Source organism: Pongo abelii, chromosome 1, assembly GCF_028885655.2.
Source record: "Pongo abelii isolate AG06213 chromosome 1, NHGRI_mPonAbe1-v2.0_pri, whole genome shotgun sequence".
Taxonomy (NCBI): domain Eukaryota; kingdom Metazoa; phylum Chordata; class Mammalia; order Primates; family Hominidae; genus Pongo; species Pongo abelii.
The window spans coordinates 204,710,124-204,730,251 of record NC_071985.2 but is presented as its reverse complement, the minus strand read 5'-3'; the positions used below and the strand labels follow the sequence as shown (position 1 = coordinate 204,730,251).

Here is a 20,128-nt window from a genome sequence, read left to right as displayed (position 1 = left end):
TAAGACTCAGTTTCGTTATATATAAAATGAGGATGTTCATTAACTCATTCAACAAATATTTATTGAGCGTATACTGTTCTGGGAGATGAATACAGATACAGTCCCTGCCTTCCTGAGCTTGCAATCTAGTGGGTCTAGATTACAGCAATTTATTTGAGAGGCACAATAAATAATAAATATATAGTAGAAAGTCAAGTAGGGTAAGTGCTATGAAGCAAATTAAAGCAGGATAAGGGTGTTTGAGTGGAGGCTGTTTTAGATGGTATAGTCAGGTGGTTTTCAAGGGGTTTTATGATGTTTCAAACAGACAATTTACATAACGTACTTAGCTCAGTGATGACAACAATTGCATGCTTAACAAATATATTATTATATTTGCCAGTTCCACACCTCTCAGTCCACATTTTAGTCTCTGAATAGTAATAATAATCAACACACATAGATCTTCCTATGAGCTAGGCACTGCTCTAAGTCCTTTACATATTTTAACTCATTTAATTCTTTTTTCTTTTTTTTTTTTTTTGAGATGGAGTCTTGCTCTTGTCACCCAACCTGGAGTTCAATGGCATGATCTCGGCTCTCTGCAACCTCCACCTCCAGGGTTCAAGTGATTCTCCTGCCTTAACCCCCGAGAATAACTGAGATTACAGGTGCCTGCCACCAGGCCCAGCTAAGTTTTGTATTTTTAGTAGAGATGGGGTTTCACCATTTGGCCAGGCTGGTCTCAAACTCCTGACCTCAGGTGATCCGCCTGCCTCAGCCTCCCAAAGTTCTGGGATTACAGGCATGAGCCACCATGCCTGGCCTAATTCTTACAGTAACTCTGTGAGGTGGGAACTATTATTTTCCTTCTCCCTCCCCCCAACCCTCGTTTTTGTTTTTAGGGATGGAGTCTTGCTCTGTTGCCCAAGCTGGAGTGGAATGGCATGATCCTAGCTCACTGTGGCCTTGAACTCCTGTGTTTGAGCAATCCTCCCACCTCAGCTTCCCACTATAGGTGGGAGTCCCAGCTACTTGGACATATTATTCCCTTTTATGGTGTTGAAAAATGAGGCACGGCCGGGCGCGGTGGCTCAAGCCTGTAATCCCAGCACTTTGGGAGGCCGAGAAGGGCGGATCACGAGGTCAGGAGATCGAGACTAATACGGTGAAACCCCGTCTCTACTAAAAATACAAAAATTAGCTGGGCGTGGTGGTACACGCTTGTAGTCCCAGCTACTCGGGAGGCTGAGACAGGAGAATCGCTTGAACCCGGGAGGCAGAGGTTGCAGTGAGCCGAGATTGCGGCAGCGCACTTCAGCCTGGTGACAGAGCGAGACTCCGTCTCAAATAAATAAATAAATAAAAGAAAAATGAAAATCAAACCATTAGGAAGGGCTGGAGACTAATAATTGAACCCAGGCAATCTGTTTCCAGAGGCTGTGCTGGGATTGTGAAGGGGCTGTGATTAGATATCAGGAATGTCTAGCTGGCGTCTACAGACTCTGCTGTCAGATTGCCTGGCTTCTTATCCTGTCAGTTCTAAGTCTCTCTGCTTCAGTTTCCTCATCTCTAAAATAGAACACCAGATCCTGTCTTACCTTCTAGGTATCATGCTTAAAACAAAAGCCTTCTTTCTGCACTGTGGGTCCGAAGCCTGTTCACAGACCAGCCTAGCAGGGAGTAGGAAGGGTCAAGGGGTCTCTGACACTCCTGGAAGGAAATAAAGACGCACTAAGCAATTATCAGAGCAACCCTCAGTTCATCTGGAGACCAGACCTCGGAAGCTAGGTCTTTATAATGTTGAGATTGCCAGGGGGGAATTAGGAGATCCTTAAATGCAGAAGACAGGTTCAATCTCGGCGTGGTCTCAACACTTAGCTTCCATTTCAGGCCTTACACAGCTGGCAGGAGAGGTAAAGTCTCATCGAATGTCGGGGTTGGAAGGGCGCCTAGAGACAGTCAAACTAGTGGATGGGGAAACTGAGGCACAGAGAAGCTGAGTGACTTACCCGAGGTCACTAAGCGTTTAGGGGGAGTCAGTTGGGGTAGCTTGGCTACAACCTCTACGCGAGTTACTTCCCTGAGGCTTCCAAATCTCGGCCTCTTACTTGGAAGGAGGGAAGGACCTCACCGTCCAGGGCTCTCTAGCTGCCTCATTCCCCACGTGGGTGCTGCGGGATCCCGGAACACCCCGGCTCCAGACCGGGTTCGACTTGCGCGTGCGCACACGCGGCCAGCCCCTTGCCTTTTCCTCTCTCTTTTTCCTTCCCCTCTCCTCTCCTTACCGGCCTAGGGGAGGGGGGAAAAAAGGGGAGCTAGAAGTTGGCCTCAGCCAATGGGCGGACGGGCCGCGGGCCCGGCCCCCTCCTTCCCTCCAGCGCGGCCCAATAGAAATTTACTACAATGTTGTGGCGAACTGAGGGGGAGGGGCGCGGGCGGACGGGCTGCGGGCCGCGCTGGCCTCGCCTCGCAGAGGGAAGGCGGGAGGGCGCGCGCCAGGGCCGCTCGCCTGCTTGCTTGCTAGCTCGCTCGCTCGCTCGCTCCCTCCCTCCCTCCCTCCGCTGGTGGGTTTAGTCAGTCAGCCAGCAGCAGCCGGCGGGCCCGCGAGCCGCAGAGGGCCCGAGCCTGGGACGCCGGCGCCTCCTCCTGCCATTGTTCGTCGGGCTGCAGCAGTGGCGGGCGCAGGAGCCCGGCCCCGGAGCCACCGGTGAGGCGAGGCGGCGGCGGCGGCGGCGCGGGAGCCGGGGCGGGGGGCGTGGAGCTGTCCCCGTGGGGACGGTCCTGGCGGCCGCGGCGGCGCTGCAGCCTCTTTGTCTGCAACCCCCGACAGGCCCCGGGCCGGGGCGCGGGGTCTCCCTCGGAGGGGCCTCGTGCGCACGCTGGGGCGCCAGCCGGGACGCGGCCCGAGGAGCGAGGGGCGGGCCAGAGCCGCTGAGGAAAGGGGAAGGGGTTGCGTCGCGGGAGCGTTGGAAAGTTAGGCTTGAGATGTATTTTTGACGAGGGAAAATCGGTCCCCTCGGGTGCGTCAATCACGGTGCGGTGTGCAGGAGCCTCGGGAGGAAACCAAATGCGGAGAATCGCAGGTTTCAGACGGTGAAGGTGTTGCGTGCAGCCGCGGAGCGATTTCTTCCTGGCGAGGAAGCGGGGCTGTCTGCAGAAGTCAGGCGGAATCTGAGGGCTTCAGGGAGCCCTGGCAAGACTTCGCAGGCCTTCCCGCCACCGACGCCTGCATCATTGAAAAACACGTTCCCCCTTAGTCTTCTGGGTTCCCAGCGAGCAGAGGGTTAAATCTATTCTCTCAGCGTCGTGACCTCCTTTTTCAGTTCGCGCATCTGTCGGCTTGGAAATCTTCCCCGGTGCTCGCTGGGCTGCTGTACCTGTGGAGAGGCCGGGTCTGGGCTCGCCCTTCGAGATTGACCAGCAGGCCATTATTCCTGGGGAGGTTTTGCCAAAACAGGGTCATGCTCCCCAAGAACAGGCATTCTCTTGAGACAAAGTGATCTCACGTGAAACAGATTGCTGATGGACTGGTTTCTGGCCACATGATAGCGACTGTCATCCTGTTGTTTCTTTAACTGTACCCTGTACCTTGCCATAAATGACTAGTCTGTGGAGACTTGTTTTTTGGCATGTAGTTGCTCATTAGGAGATAGTTTTTTCTTTTTCCTTTTTTTTTCAGATGCTTTTTTTTTTTTTGTAGTCTGGATGATTTCACAGCTGCTATTTTGTTCCCTTCTGTTTTTAGGGAAAATTGCAAGAAATGATTGTGTCTTGTGTCTTGGATATTATTATAGTGGATTTATACTCTCTTGAGGATGTACTGTAGTCAGTGCTGTTGCTCATTGTTGTTTTCTGTATTCTCAGTCCTGGCAAAAATTTTAGTTGGTTTGATCCCTTTAATCAAAAGCAGGATGTATAGCCTGTATATGTTTCTTCTCGTCCCAATTTTGTTAATGTAGCACTAACCCCTACTTTTTATGGAAACTTGATATACTCTCCATTTTCCTTTTCTGTAAATTGAAAGTGTAATCAGTTCTTCGCCAGTTGTAAAATTTTTGGTTTGGGGTGTTATTAATATAATCCATGTAGCGTACATGCTATCTGGCGTACAGTAAGCACTCAATAAATGGCAGATTGAAAAACAGATGTAATAACTGAACACCAGATTGCCTTAGAATCAAAGTAGTTAATTCAGTGTGCTTTCTATAAGAAGCTTATAATGAAGGTAAAGATAGATATTATTCATACACCTGGGGAAACAAGTACAGTGTATCTTTTGGCACTATTAAAAGTGAACTCGGTCGGGCACGGTGGCTCACGCCTGTAATCCCAGCACTTTGGGAGGCCAAGGCGGGTGGATCACTTGAGGTCAGGAGTTCGAGACTAGCCTGGCCAGCATGGTGAAACCCCATCTGTACTAAAAATGCAAAAAAGTAGCTGGGTGTGGTGGCATGTGCCTGTAATCCCACCTACTCAGGAGGCGGAGGCAGGAGAATCGCTTGAACCTAGGAGGCGGAGGTTGCAGTGAGCCGAGATTGCACCACTGCACTTCACCCTGGGCAACAGAGCAAAACTGTCTCAAAAAAAGGTGAACTCATTATTGAACATAAGTTCAGAGTGCCAACCTTCTGATTCCTCTGTCTTCTACCAACAAAACTATACATTTTTCCTTCTGTGTTTGAATTCAGGCTTAGAAATAAATGTTTTTAATCTGTAGGTTTTACCAAAATTCTCCCAACAATTTTTTTTTTTTTTTAAACAGGGTCTCATTCTGTCACCCAGGCTGGAGTGCAGTGGCATGATCACGGCTCACTGCAGCCTTAAACTCCTGGGCTCGAGTGATCCTCCTGCCTCAGCCTCCCTAGTAGCTGGGACTATAGGCGTGTGCCCCCATGCTTGGCTAATGTCTTTTTATTTTTTGTAGAGACAGTCTCACTATGTTGCCTAGGGTGGTCTTGAATTCCTGGACTCAAGGGATCCTCCTCCCTGGGCCTCCCAAAGTGCTGGGATTACAGATGTGAGCCACCTCACCCGGCCTCTCCCAACATTTATTAAGTGTTTTATACCAAATGTCTTGTACGTTCTTATGCAATATGGCTACAATCTACCTTTCCACCTTTATTCTCCTTATTCTTTGTATTGTGCAACCAAATAGAACTACTCTGTAATAACCCTTGCTTTACCATCTCTCTCTCTCTCTCTCTCTGTGTGTGTGTGTGTGCCTGTGTGTGTGTGTGTGTGTGTGTGTGTATTTATTTATTTATTTATTTTGAGACGGAGTCTTACTCTGTCACACAGGCTGGAGTGCAGTGGCGTGATCTCAGCTCACTGCAACCTCCACCTCCTGGGTTTAAGCAATTCTCCTGGCTCAGGCTCCCAAGTAGCTGGGATTACAGGCGCTTGCCATCATGCCCACCTAACTTTTGTATTTTTAGTAGAGATGGGGTTTCACCATGTTGGCCAGGCTGGTCTTGAACTCCTGACCTCAAGTGATCCACCCGCCTCGGCCTTCCAAAGTGCTGGGATTACAGGCATGAGCCACTGTGCCTGGCCCTGTATACATATGTTTTTAGAGACAGGGGTCTTACCTTGTTGCCCAAGCTGGAGGGCAGTGGCATGATCCTGGCTCACTGCCGCCTTGAACTCCTGGGTTCAAGTGATTCTCCCACCTGAGTCTCCTGAGCAGCTGGGACTACAGACGTGCACCACCATGCCCAGCTTTTTTTTTTTTTTGGTTTTTTAAACACGGGGTCCTGCTATGTTGCCCAGGCTGGTCTCAAACTGCTGGTCTCAAACTCCTGAGCTCAAATGATCGTCTCACCTCTGCTTCCAAAAGCGCTGGGATTACAGACACGAGCCACTGTGCCCAGCTTAGTCTGTATTACAGACATGAGCCACCATGCCTGGTGTGTAATTTTTGGTGTGAATGATAGAGTTTGCTTGCATTTTTTTTTAATGTAGTAATCCAGTTTCATATTGCTAATCTGATTTCATAACTTTAGAATATGAATGGCCATCAGAGGCTGAGTTTGGTTCTGAAATCAAGAGGAGCATACATGTAGACCACAGTCTGTTTCCTTGTTATCTAAGAGGCAGGACAGCATAAGTGTTGCCAGTGTATTTTTGTTTTTCTTGTCTTTTCTGTCTCAGCCTCTCGAGTAGCTGGGACTACAGGTGCGCACCACCACGCCCAGCTAAATTTTTGTATTTTTAGTAGAGACGAGGTTTCACCATGTTGGCCAGGATGGTCTCCCATCTCTTGACCTCGTGATCTGCCCACGTCCGCCTCCCAAAGTGCTGGGATTACAGGCATGAACCACCACACCCAGCCAATGGCCTGTATTTTTCTGAGTTTCATCAAGTTTGTGTTTGGTTAAATGCATATTCAGATGTGGATTCATTGCTACCTCTATATTTGAATTTTTTCTTTAATTACTTGAACATGGAATCACTTTATTTTGTTTGTGAGCTAAACAACAATAATTCCAATAACTTCTTATGAATAACTTTGTTTTTCTCCTCTAAATAAAGCCCCCAAAGATGGCCTCTGAATTAATCAGTTATGGGCCTTATGTATGTAAAGGATCCAAAATTATTGAAAAGTAATTGCTAGCTAGGTGCAGTGGTTTATGCTTGTAATCCCAGCACTTTGGGAGGCCGAGGCCCACGGATCACTTGAGCCTTTGAGTTTGAGACCACTGCATTCCAGCCTGGGCAACAGAGTGAAATTCTGTCTCAAAGAGAAAAAAGAAAAAGTAACTGCTTGATTGCATTTATCATAACATTTAGTTAGAGGAGAGGAGAGGCAGATGCCAAATGTATGTTATTTTTTGTTGTTCATTTAAGTTTCTTGGTATGTCACTGGTGGCTTTTACTGTGTATCCTTTTTAAGAGTGGGTTCATGGTGTGTTTAGTAAAATGCAATATAACTTACTCTGGAGTGCACACTGGGTTAGATTAGTATTTTGATTTACTGTGCTGCTATTTAATGAATACATAGAAAGATAAAGAAAAATGCTGTAGCAGTGAGGAGTATTCAGAACTTGGAGGTGTTAGACAGGAGAACTTTGATATTTTATATTGAGTGCTGATCTCATTTAGAACTCCCCACCTTACTGACACTTTGCTTCAAATATTGGTTTTGGGAAAATCCGATTATGATGAAAGTCTGTTTATACTTATTTTGCTGATTTTTTATTGAAATTGAATTGTATCCACTTAAAATATTTGAAAATAAATTGGCTAGCTCTTTGAACTTTGGAGAACAGCAGCCAGTATAATTCAAGGAGTAGCTTGAAGAGACTTTAATATCCCCTACCCACTAACTTCGTCAGCTTCCCACTAAGTCACCCTAAGTAAACATGCAATCTGGGTAGGAACTGGGAGCTTGATATCCAAATATTCTGTCTCTCTTTCCAGTCAAATTGCTATCCTTAAAAGTCCTTTCTTTCTTTCTTTTCTTTTTTTTTTTTTTTGAGGCAGGGTCTTGCTCTGTTGCCTAGGCTGGAATGCAGTGGCATGATCTCGGCTCACTGCAACCTCTGCCTCCCGGGTTCAAGCGATTCTTCCACCTCAGCCTCCTGAGTAGCTGGGACTACAGGCATGCACGGCTAATTTTTGTATTCTTTGGTAGAAACGGGGTTTCACCATGTTGGCCAGGCTGGTCTTGAACTCCTGATCTCAAGTGATCCATCTGCCTTGGCCTTCCAGAGTGCTGGGATTACAGGCATGAGCCACAGCATCCAGCCCAAAAGTCCTTTCTATATAGAAATTCCAGAGACATTCTGGCATCATGCTTTTAATTTATTTATTGTTTTATTATTTTTATTATTTTATTATTGCAATTAAGAGCAGTTCTCTTTTTTGCAAGTTATCCCTTATCTCCAAGTTAAATCTATGTGGATTAAACAGTGATTGTTTATTGAATTGCTGCTCTCCCTCTTCTGTAGCTGATGACTCTTTGAGTCCGTTCCACCCAATTAATCTAGGCCCTCAACTCTCAGGGTGATCTCTGCTTGTAGAGATTAAAATTGTTTCTAAGCTATGTGGAGTAGAGCTTGGGTAAGGTTAAATAAATTTTGGCAGGGTGGGTAGGAAGGGGCAAGATTATCTTTCTGATGGAATGGATAAGAAATATGACTGTGAGTTTATATTGATTAGATTGGAAGAAGCAATAGATGGTCTATTAAGATTATTTTCTATTTAATTCTATATTCAAGGTATATCTATAATTCTATTCTGTTATCTAATATCTATTAATAGAGACAGGAACACCTCCTTTTTTTTTGGAAATAGGTGGAAATAATCAAATAAGATTGGATATAATCTATACTCCTGTAGTTAATTGTTATTTATAGATGCAACCTGATTCCATCCTCCACAAAAGTCACCCTAATGCAGATCAGCTTTTGGTAGGCCCTCTATATGTTTGAATCATAGCACTGGACACAACATAGACTGAGGTTTTGGTACTTTCTACATTAATATTCACTCAGAAAACTTTTGCCCATGCATTATATTTGTTATATCTGCATTAAATCATAAAAAAGTTGTGTTAGAAAAGTTTTAAGTGAGAAACTCCCCGTGATTTAACTATATTAAAGCACAGGATTATTTTATTTTTATTTATTTATTTATTTTTTGAGACAGGGTCTTACTCCCGTCACCCAGGCCGGAGTGCAGTGGTGCGATCATGGCTCATTACAGCCTCAACTTCCCAGGCTCAGGTGATCTTCCCATCTCAGCCTCCTGAGTAGCTGGAGCTACAGGCTCCACACCTGGCTGATTTTTTGTATTTTTAGAGACTGGGTTTTGCCCACTTGACCAGGCTGGTCTTGAACTCCTAGGCTCAAGAAATCTGCCTGCCTTGGCCTCCCAAAGTGCTGGGATTACAGGTGTGAGCCATGGCGCCCGGCCTATTTTAATTTTTAAAAATTTATATGGGGAGTCTCTCTATGTTGCTGAGGTTGGTGTTGAACCCCTGGGCTCAAGTGATCCGCCTGTCTCAGCCACCTAAATAGCTGGGACTACAGGTGTGTGCCATCACTTCTAGCTAATAGAGTTGTTTTGAATTGGTTAAATTTAAGCCTGTATAACCCACAAGTGTAACAGAAATGTATATTTTTGGTGATTTACGAATACATAGTATTAGGCCAAGGTTTAGTTGTGATTCATATACAGCTATTAGTACTTACATATATTCTTAAGTAATCCTATTAAAATCATTTTAACACAATGGGATCTTAATGGCATATCTTTAAACATATCTTATAAAGAAATGCTGCTTTAACTTAGATGCCAAGCACGTATTTTAATTTACCAATTAGAAGTTCTATATGTATTCAAGTGAAGAGTGTTTCACCTTAATAATACATTTCATACAGATTGTTGAAATTCATCCCATTCCCTCTTCCCTCCCCAGTTTTTGGCCATATGGACACAGGCAGGACTCTCAGGAGTGCCAAGGATTTAAGCCCTCAAATTTTACCTGCCTACCATTTCAGCATGCGATAGGGACACATGGAAGGCAGCTTAAAGTAAAGGCTTTTAAAAAATTTTTTTGCTACCACCCACTTGCTGTTTCTTGCCCTTTTCTCTTTTTTTTTTAATGATTCAGAGGATCAACACTGTTGCCAGCTTACTACCTGCAGTCTTTCCAGTCTTGATGGTATTACGTAATTATATAAACCTTTTGCATGGTATCATATGATATTGTATATTTGTCTTCCTACACATGTGTCTTTAGAGTAATTTCTTTCCATCTGGTGTTGAAAATGAGCTCTTTGTGAGGTTATTTTTAAATCTTCAAGCTTTCTGGCATCCTCAACACTTGAAATAACACAATTGCTTTTGGAGGCAAGAAAATCCACATAGTGTATTTTGTGGTTTTTCCAGTGAAAATATAAATAGTATTTTATTTATGAAATTATATATATATATACATATATGTATATACTTTTTTTTTTTTTTTTTTTTTTTGAGACGGAGTCTCTCTCTGTCACCCAGGCTGGAGTGCAATGGCATGATCTTGGCTCACTGTAACCTCTGCCTCCCAGGTTGAAGCGATTCTCCTGCCTCAGCCTCCCAAGTAGCTGGCATTACAGGCATGTGCCACCACGCCTGGCTAATTTTTGTATTTTTAGTAGACACGGGGTTTCACTGTGCTGGTCAGACTGGTTTCAAACTCCTGACCTCGTGGTCCGCCCGCCTTGGCCTCCCAAAGTGCTCTGATTACAGGCATGAGCCACCACACCTGGCCTATAAAATTATATTTTATGTTTAGATAGTCTCGAGATAATTGTGTTAGGTTGGAAATAGTTGTTGCCAAGTAAATAAAGTAAAGGAGAGTTACTTGAGGGAAAGTAGACCAAGAATAAGAAGCCTGGTAGAGGAAAGAGGTTTTAAAGATATCTTCTTCTCTGAAGATTTATTGTTATCTTTTTATCCTCTGTCTCATTCTGTTGCCCAGGCTGGAGTGCAGTGGGGCAATCATGGCTTACTCTAACCTTGAACTCCTGGGCACAAGCAGTCCTCCCACCTCAGCCTCCTGAGTAGCTGGGACTACAGGTGCATGCCACTGTGCCCCACCAGTTTTAAAATTTTTTCTTAGAGACAGGATTTTTTTTTTTTTTTCGAGATGGAGTCTCACTCTGTTGCTCAGGCTGGAGTGCAGTGGCGTGATCTCGGCTTACTGCAACCTCTGCCTCCCGGATTCAAGCAATTCTTCTGCCTCAGCCTCCCAAGTACCTGGGACTATAGGTGTGTGCCACCATGCCCGGCTAATTTTTGTATTTTTTAGTAGAGTCGGGGTTTCACCATATTGGCCAGGCTGGTCTCAAACTCCTGACCTCATGATCCGCCTGCCTCGGCCTCCCAAAGTGCTGGAATTACAGGCATGAGCCACTGTGCCCAGGCTGAGATGATCTTACGATGTTGCCCAGCCTGGTCTTAAGAGATCTTCCTGACTTGGCCTCCCAAAGTGTTGGGATTATAAGTATGAACCAACACTCTCAGCCGTGATGCACTGTTTGATTCTGATAATCAGGTATGTGTAATTAGCCTTAAACCTTTTTCTTCCTTCCTTCCTTTCTTTCTTTTTTTTTTGAGATGGAGTCTTACTCTGTCACCCAGGCTGGAGTGCAGTGATGGGATCTCAGCTCAATGCAGTCTCCACCTCCCGTATTCAAGTGATTCTCCTGCCTCAGCCTCCCAAGTAGCTGGGATTACAGGCGTGTGCCACCACACCCGGCTAATTTTTGTATTTTAGTAGAGACAGGGTTTCACTATGTTGGTCAGGCTGGTCTCGAACTCCTGACCTCAGGTAATCTACCCGCCTCGGCCTCCGAAAGTGCTGGGATTAGAGGTGTGAGCCACTGCACTTGGCAACCTTTTTATTTCTTAACAGTAGATTGATATATCCTCTAGCTTACTAAGTAACCTTTGAATTTTTATTATTTCTTTAATTATAATATAAAAAGCTGATCTTTTATTAAGTGCCATTCCATCTCCTAAAGATGATGCCTATAATGATGAAATAGTAAAGGTTAGTGTCATGTACTTAGCAAGATTTACCCAGTAAGTCTTTTTTTCTCCAGATGCTATTTTTGTTGACTTATCCTTGCTAGTTGTATTATCTCTAATATGACCATTAATGGACACTGGTTAACAAGAAATGTTCAATATTTCATGTATTCTCTTTGGTATTTTGTAAGGTGGAAAAGACTAGCATTGGGATGAATAATTGCATAATGATCATAGAATCATATTTAAATAAATATACTAAAGAATATATAACTAAAGGGCAAGTTTTTTTGTTTTTTGTTTTTAAATTTTTATTATGCGTACTGTGGTAGGCAGCCTTTATTATGGCCCCCAATTATCCCTCCCTCCTGGTATGCATACCCTTAGTGTAATTTCCTCCCCTTGAGTGGGGGCTGTTGAATAGAATACAGCAGAAGTGATGGGATGTCACTTCTAAGATTAGGTTATAAGATACTGTGGCTTCTCTCTTGGGATTGTGGCTTTCTCCCTCTCCCTGGGACCACTAGCTACCATATCCTGAGAACACTCAGGCAGCCTGTAGCGATGTCCCTGTGGTTAAAAACGACGTCTGTCAGTAAACTTGGATGCAGATCTTCCGTGTGAGTGATCTTGGAAGCAGATTCTCCAGGCAGAGTTGAGCCTTGAGGTGAATGCAAATGCAGTAGACAGCTTTACTACAGCTTCATGAAAGCCCCTGGCCGGGTGCGTGGCTCATGCCTGTAATCCCAGCACTTTGGGAGGCCAAGATGGGTGGATCACCTGAGGTCAGGAGTTCAAGACCTGCCTTGCCAACATGGCGAAACCCCATCTCTACTAAAAATACAAAAATTACCTGGGTGTGGTGGTGTGCACCTGTAGTCCCAGCTACTTGGGAGGTTGAGGCAGGATAATTGCTTGATCCTGAGAGGTGGCGGTTGTAGTGAGCTGAGATCGCGCCACTGCACTCCAGCTCTGGGTGACAGAGCGAGACTACATCTCAAAAAAAAAAAAAAAAAAAAGACCCCGAGCCAGAGTCACCTAGCTAAGTCATGCCTGGATTCTTCATCCACAGAAACTGTGCAATAATAAATGTTTGCTGTTTTAAGCCACCATGTTTTGGAGGGTAATTTACTGTAAGGTAATAGATAACTAAAACATCTACCACTTATTCATGTAATAAATACTTATTGATTGTTCACTATTTACAAGGCACTATCATAAGTACATTGGGACATAGCAGTGAATAAAATAGAGGTATCTGTTCTTGTGCAGCTTATTTCTTTTTCTGGGACAGGGTCTTGCACTGTCACCCAGGCTGGAGTGCAGTGGTGCGGTCACAGCTCACTGCAGCCTCAACCTCCTGGGCTAAAGCAGTCCTCCCACCTCAGCCTCCTGAGGAGCTGAGACTACAGGCACACACCACTATGCCTGGCTAACTTTTTTTTTTTTTTTTTGAGATGGAGTCTCGCTCTGTCGCCCAGGCTGGAGTGCAGTAGCGCGATCTCGGCTCACTGCAACCTCCGTCTCCCGGGTTCAAGCGATTCTCCCGCCTCAGCCTCCTGAGTAGCTGGGACTACAAGCACCTACCACCATGCCCGGCTAATTTTTGTGTTTTTAGCAGAGGCAGGGTTTCACCATATTGGCCAGGCTGGTCCCGAACTCCTGACCTTGTGATCCGCCCGCCTCGGCCTCTCAAAGTGCTGGGATTACAGGCGTGAGCCACCGCGCCTGGCCATTCTGGCTAATTTTTAAATGAAATTTTTTGTAGGGATGGGGTCTCCATATGTTGCCCATTCTGGTCTTGAACTCCTGGGCTCAAGTAGTCTCTTGCCTTGGCCTCCCAAAGTGTTGGGATTATAGATATGAGCCACCACACCCAGCCTGGAGCTTACATTTTAGTGGTAGGGGATAAATAATAAATGTATAAATCAGGGATAGAACATAAGACATCAGATTTTAGTGAGGATCAGGGAAAGTAGAATGGGAGACAGTGAGGCAGGTGGGGTGTACATTTTAGATAAGGGTGATATTTCTGATAAGGTGACATTGGAGCAGAGTCCTAAGTGGAGTAAGACAGTGAGCTGTGCAGGTATCTGGGGAAGAGCATCCCAGGCAGAAGGAACAAAATGCACAAAAGGTAAGCGGGTTTGGTGTGTATGAGAAACATTGATCCAGCATGTTGGGTCAAAATGATCCAGGGAAAAGTAGCAGGAGTTTAATTCAGAGAGGTCATAGGTAGGAGAAGGAACAAATCATTGTGCTCAATAAGGCATTGTGCCTTATTGCCTGTGTTAATGACTTCTCATTTTATTTGGAGACAGGAGTTCTTGGGAGGATTTTGAGCAGAAGAATGGCATGATCCTTCATTTAATACATATTAAGTGAGCAGGACTCTGTTTATATATGTGATCACAAAAATATAAAAGATGAGGCTCATGCCTGTAATCCCAGCATTTTGGGAGGCCGATGTGGGAGAATTGTTTGAGCCCAGGAGTTTGAGACTAGCCTGGGCAACATAGAGAGACCCTTGTCTCAAAAAAAAATTATAGGCCAGATGCAGTGGCCCACACCTGTAATCCCAGCACTTTGGGAGGCCGAGGCAGGTGGATCACCTGAGGTCAGAAGTTCGAGGCCAGCCTGGCCAAACATGGTGAAATCCCATCTCTACTAAAAAAAAAAAAATACAAAAATTACAATTCAAAATGAGATTTGGGTGGGGCTACAGAGCCAAACCATATCACCTCACTTCTAATCATTCTGTAATGTAGGTATGATACAAATATATATCTTTTAATGTTATTTTGATAATTAAATGGATTAGAACAGTGCCTGGCACCAGATAAATGTTACCCATTATTATTTTTGCATTTAATCTTCACCACAGCTCTTTGGAGTAGGTATTAACCAGGCCAGAAGTTAAGTAACTTGTCCAAAGTTACACAACTAGCAAGCGAAAATTCGCTTCAAAGCCAGTATTTTTTACGACTATACCTTTACTTATGTCCATGAGTGGGTGGGGAAGGAGAGATTTGGATCTTCTTCTGTCAAAGCCAATGATTTCTTACTAATTGTGATCTTGTGAAAGGACTTTTCCACACCTCAGTTTCTTCTGTAGAATGAGCATAATACTCACATTGCAGAGAATCTATAGAATAACTAATAAAAACAAACCTTGTAGTGTGCCTGTCAGAGGTACTCAATAAATGTTAGTTGCCTTTTCCCTTTGATAAAATCTGACCTCATGGAGATGGGAGAGAATAATCTTTCAATGAGAATAATTTTTACCTCTTGACTTATGCATTTTTCTACTTAAATTGGATATCTGTCTAATGCTTATTATATATAAACATGTGTAATATAGCTGCACCTGGTTTTGTCTAGTGTTGATCTTTGGATTTGATCCAGACTTATATTGTAACATTTTTATGCCTGAGTGTGAGTATTCTAAAGACCCATTTCACAGCAAGTCTGGCTTCAGAGCTTTATTTCCGGTTGGGTAGAACACAGTCATGTGGTTGATGTCTCCATTGTTATTTTTATCTTTTGCAGCAGATGTGAAAGTAAACATACAAGGTTGAAAAACAGGAAGAGGTTTGAGTTGGGAGGGTGTTTTTGAAAGGGGAACTTGTACACAAGTGACCTGCAATCTGAAGTGTAGCTTTTACAGAAAGATATACCTTATCGTCTTAAAGTAAATAAAATAGCAAGTGATTTTGCAGTTTAATGAATTCATGAATTTACGTATATTTTTGCTTTTATACATTTTGGAGAAGTGCATATTGTGTTCCTCTTTTTGATTGAAACAGAGAACTGATGAATTCACCCCAATTCTGGGTTCTTTTTACCTGTGACAAAAAATTTTCAATAAGGAAGCCTGGAGTTTTTTGTTGTTCATGTTGGATATCTGTTCTAATATCATTATATTTGGACTTCCTCAAAAGTCAAAACATAAGACTGCATTTTTCTACTTGGCTCTATGGTCTTTGTTCCTAAGGAAGGGAATTAATACATACTGAATGCTAGCTATGTATCAGATACTACTCTCCATATATGCTAATTAATTTAAATATTTCTGTCTTTTACATCCAATCTACAATGAGTTTTTATTGCTTTGATGAAATCCCTCCCTCCCCCTTCTTTCCTCTCATCTCTCCCTTTCTCCTTCTCCTCTTAAATGATTCTCTGGCTGAACAATTTTCTATTAATAGTATATTTGGGAGGCAGTATGATGTAACAGCCAGTAAGGATATGGGATTTGGAGTCAGACCTGAATTTACAGTAAGGTTTTGTTTTTGATAGGGAAAAACTGCTTTCTATCTCAATAAATAAAAGCCAGGGTCCCACAGAGCTGGCTTTAGAAGGAGATTCTGCACATGGGGTGGAGTAATTGGAGCTCACAGCAAGGACTTTTGTTCCTAAAGATTCACTTTCCCTGGGGAATCCCTTGCTGACCTCAGAGGTGCTGCTTTCTTTTAATTTTCTGCCCCAGAGGAGAGTCTTCTCTTAATACTCCTGCAGAACACAGCTGAGACCAGGCTGTAACATCTGGTATGTTACTAAAGGCTCAGAGATGAAAAAGGGAAATAAGTACAGAGTTACTAGTATGCTTCTGTAATATCTGGCTCACAAGATAAAATACACACCTCTGTAATTTGTGGTATTCTATTGGGATACCTCCCTTACTTGACCCACAACACATATGTTTTCTAGTGGCAGAAGCCATCTTTACTTCTGCTACTTGGGAGTGCCTCCAGCATATCCAGATTTCTCTAAATACAGAGAAGAAGGTCCAGAGGGAAAAAAAAAATTCTTTATCTTAGCAGCCTGTGGTTATATCTGATACAGGCCCCACTTCTTTCATGTGATCAACACCAGGTCTATATAACCATTAGGGGAGACTACAGTTACCCACGGAATATCTAATTACCGTTCACAGAAGAGAAACACAAATAGTACAGGGGTGTTGGGGTAGAGGTAGGGAGGCCTTCCTTTTACCATTTACCACAGATCATATAATCTCTGATTATAGCTCCACGACTTGGAACAAAATAGCTCTCAGTAAATATTCCCTTCCGGTTCTTATAATCTTAATGCCATTTGATACCTGAGAAAACTACTGTTTAGTTTGTTGCAGTTTTATTTCTGAGAGTTTTGTTTGAGGAGCTCTAGTACTTAATCAGGTCCAAAGTTAGGTTGAGGAAAGTGGTGATAAAGGTAGGTTGGTGTGATCAAGATAGAACACCTGGTGCCTAGAGCAGGCTGAGTTTAAATGTTAAAGGGGGTGTCCTTTGTAACATATAACATTAATTATGGAAGAACTAGGTTACTGATTCAAGGTCCTTGGGTTTGTTTCTAAGGAACAGTGCAATACAGTCAAAGATCTTTGGAATCATAAATGTGGTTTAGAATCCTGGCTGTGGTGCTGACTGCTGTGTGTCTGTCTTTATGCAAGTTACACATTCTCCCTGCTTCTCAGTTTCTTCATCTGTTAAATTTGTATAACATTTAACATGATATACCTCCCTTTTAGAACTGCCAAAATGATCAGAAATAATATGTAATATGCTTAACATAGTACCTGTCACATAATGTGCTCTTAATGAATGGGAACTAATTATTATTTTAAATGATGTTCCTTTATAATCTAAATGGTTCTTGACTTATACATGCTGTGACCTTGGCCTTCTTTTTTTATTTTACTTTTTACTTTTTTTTTTTTTTTTGAGACAGAGTCTCGCTCTGTTTCCCAGGCTGGAGTGCAGTGGCGCGATCTCGGCTCACTGCAAGCTCCGCCTCCCGGGTTCACGCCATTCTCCTGCCTCAGCCTCCCGAGTAGCTGGGACTACAGGCGCCTGCCACCATGCCTGGCTAATTTTTTGTGGTTTTTTTTAGTAGAGACGGGGTTTCACCGTGTTAGTCAGGATGGTCTCGATCTCCTGACCTTGTGATCCGCCCGCCTGACCTTGTGATCCGCCCGCCTCAGCCTCCCAAAGTGCTGGGATTACAGGCGTGAGCCACCGCGCCTGGCCAATTTTTACTATTTTTTTTTTGAGACGGAGTTTCACTCTTGTTGCCCAGGCTGGAGTGCAATGGCCAGATCTCAGCTCACAGCAATCTCTACCTCCCGGGTTCAAGTGATTCTCCTGCCTCAGCCCGCCGAGTAGCTGGGATTAGAGGCATGCGCCACCACTCCCGGCTAATTTTGTATTTTTAGTAGAGACGGGGTTTATCCATGTTGGTCAGGCGGCTAGTCTCGAACTCCTGACCTCAGATGATCTGCCTGCCTTGGCCTCCCGAAGTGCTGGGATTATAGGCGTGAGCCACTGCGCCTGGCACTGGGCCTTCTTTTGTTTTAAAAAAAAGCTTTATGGAGATATAATTAACATATCATATGATTTATCCATTTAAAGTATATGATTTAATGTTTTTTAGTGTGTTTATGGGGTTGTGCAGCCATCATCTCAATCTAATTTTTGAACATTTTCATCCCTCTGAAAAGAAACTTCATATTCATTAGCAGTTATTCCCCATTCCCCACCTTGCAACCCCAGTCCTAGGTAAGCACTAAGTACTTTATGTCTCTCTAGATTTACCTATTCTAGACATTTCATATAAAGAGAATTATACAATATGTTGCTTCCTTTTTTTTTTTTTTAAAGAAACAGTCTTACTCTGTTGCCCAGGCTGGAGTGCAGTGGCACCAACATAACTCACTGCAGCCTTGAACTCCTGGGCTCAAGTGATCCTACTGCCTCAGCCTTCTGAGTAGTTGGAATTACAGACACACACCACCACGCCAGCTAATTTAAAAAAAAAAATTTTTTTTATAGAAACGGGGTCTTGTCATGTTGCCCAGGCTGGTCTTGAACTCTTGGGCTCTAGACATTGTCCTTCCTCAGCCTCCCAAAGTGCTGGGATTACAGGCGTGAACCACTACATCTTGCCCTGAACTGTGTGTGTGTGTGTGTTTGTTTGTTTGTTTGTTTTTTTGAGACTGAGTCTCTCTCTGTTGCCCAGGCTGGAGTGCAGTGGCACGATCTCGGCTCACTGCAACCTCCGCCTCCCAGGTTTAAGCAATCCTCCTGACTCAGACCCCATAGTAGCTGGGATTATAGGCACACACCACCATGCCTGGCTAATTTTTGTATTTTTAGTAGAGACGGGGTTTCACCATGTTGGCCAGGCTGGTCTCGAACTCCCCACCTCAGGTGATCCGCCCACCTCAGCCTCCCAAAGTGCTGGGATTACAGGCGTGAACCACCACACCTGGCCCATTTCATCACCTTTTTTACCTGTAATTTTTCTCTGGCTGAATATGCTTTTAAGAAATAAAAGTTTTCAATAAAAATCCTGTGGTATATTGTACCTTGTGATGAATAATACCCAAGATCCATGATGGGAGGGGAGATTTTTAAACATATCGTAAATACATGATATTGAAAGTATGAGGCAGACTAAATTATTCCATCAGTATTCAGAATACTTAAGAACAGAGACTTTTTAGGAAAAAAATACAGAATTATGAATACAAAACTAGGGATGAAAACAAATACTTATCTAGAATGAGAAAACCATATTTTAAAAAGCTGAAAAATAGGCTGAGCATGGTGGCTCATGCTTGTAATCCCAGCACTTTGGGAGGCTGACGTAGGAGGATAGCTTGAGCCCAGGAATTTGATACCAGCCAGGGCAACATATGATACCCCACCACTACAAAAAATTTAAAAATTAGTAGTACGTGGTGGCACGCATCTGTGGTCCCAGCTACTTAGGAGGCTGAGGTGGGAGGGTCACTTGAGCCTGGGAAGCTGAGGTGGTTCTAGCCTTGGTGACAGAGTAAGACTCTGTCATTAAAAAAAAAAAAAAAGGCTGAAAAATAGCGTAAATATCACAAAATTTAGAAAAATAGCTTAACATTTTAATTAACTGATATGGTATCATAGTTCATTTTTTTCTGTATTTTTGGCTTCATACTCCTCTAAAGAGTTTTATATTATGACTTTGTAATTTTTTTTTTTTTTTTTTTTTTTTTTGAGACAAAGTCTCGCTCTGTTGCCCAGGCTGGAGTGCAGTGGTGCAATCTCGGCTGACTCCAACCTCCACCTCCCGGGTTCAAGTGATTCTCCTGCCTCAGCCTCCCGTGTAGCTGGGATTACAGGCGCCCGCCACCATGTCTGGCTGATTTTCTTTTTTTTTTGGATTGTTGGTAGAGACAGGGTTTCACTGTGTTAGCCAGGATGGTCTCGATCTCCTGACCTCATGATCCACCTGCCTCGGCCTCCCAAAGTGCTGGGATTACAGGCATGAGCCACCGTGCCCGACCAATGACTGTAATATTTTCAATAGAGACAGCACAAAGATATTTCAGTCTTCCTTTTAGCTTGGTGGCCTTGGCAGGGACCAGTACAAATGAAGGCCCTGAGCTTAAGCTTATTTTAACAGTAAATCTACTTCTGCATAGTAAGTACTCTTAAGAGATGAACCAAGAGGTTGTAATATGCCTAGTCTATATTTTAAGCATTTATTGCAATTGTTTGGTTATTATAAGTTGCTTCATGTGAATCATTTTCTTGGATTTAATGTTCAACTAGAAACTTGTAGTGTTTTTTTTTTGTTTTTTTGTTTT

General features: G+C 43.5%; 1 protein-coding gene across 50 annotated transcripts in view; it reads left to right on the top strand.

Moving 5' to 3' along the window:
- Positions 1–20,128, top strand: part of EPB41 (erythrocyte membrane protein band 4.1) — a 232,664-nt gene that overhangs the window by 24,782 nt on the left and 187,754 nt on the right. For 8 of the 50 annotated variants that reach the window (XM_054538674.1, XM_063713808.1, XM_054538671.1 and 5 more), the window contains exon 1: positions 2,423–2,689. The exons of 41 other annotated variants lie outside the window; for them this stretch is intronic. The gene's annotated coding sequence lies outside the window, so the exon portion shown is untranslated. Of the gene's footprint in view, positions 1–2,414; positions 2,690–20,128 lie in introns of those variants that run through there. One more of the 50 variants, XM_063713815.1, reaches the window with a different exon arrangement.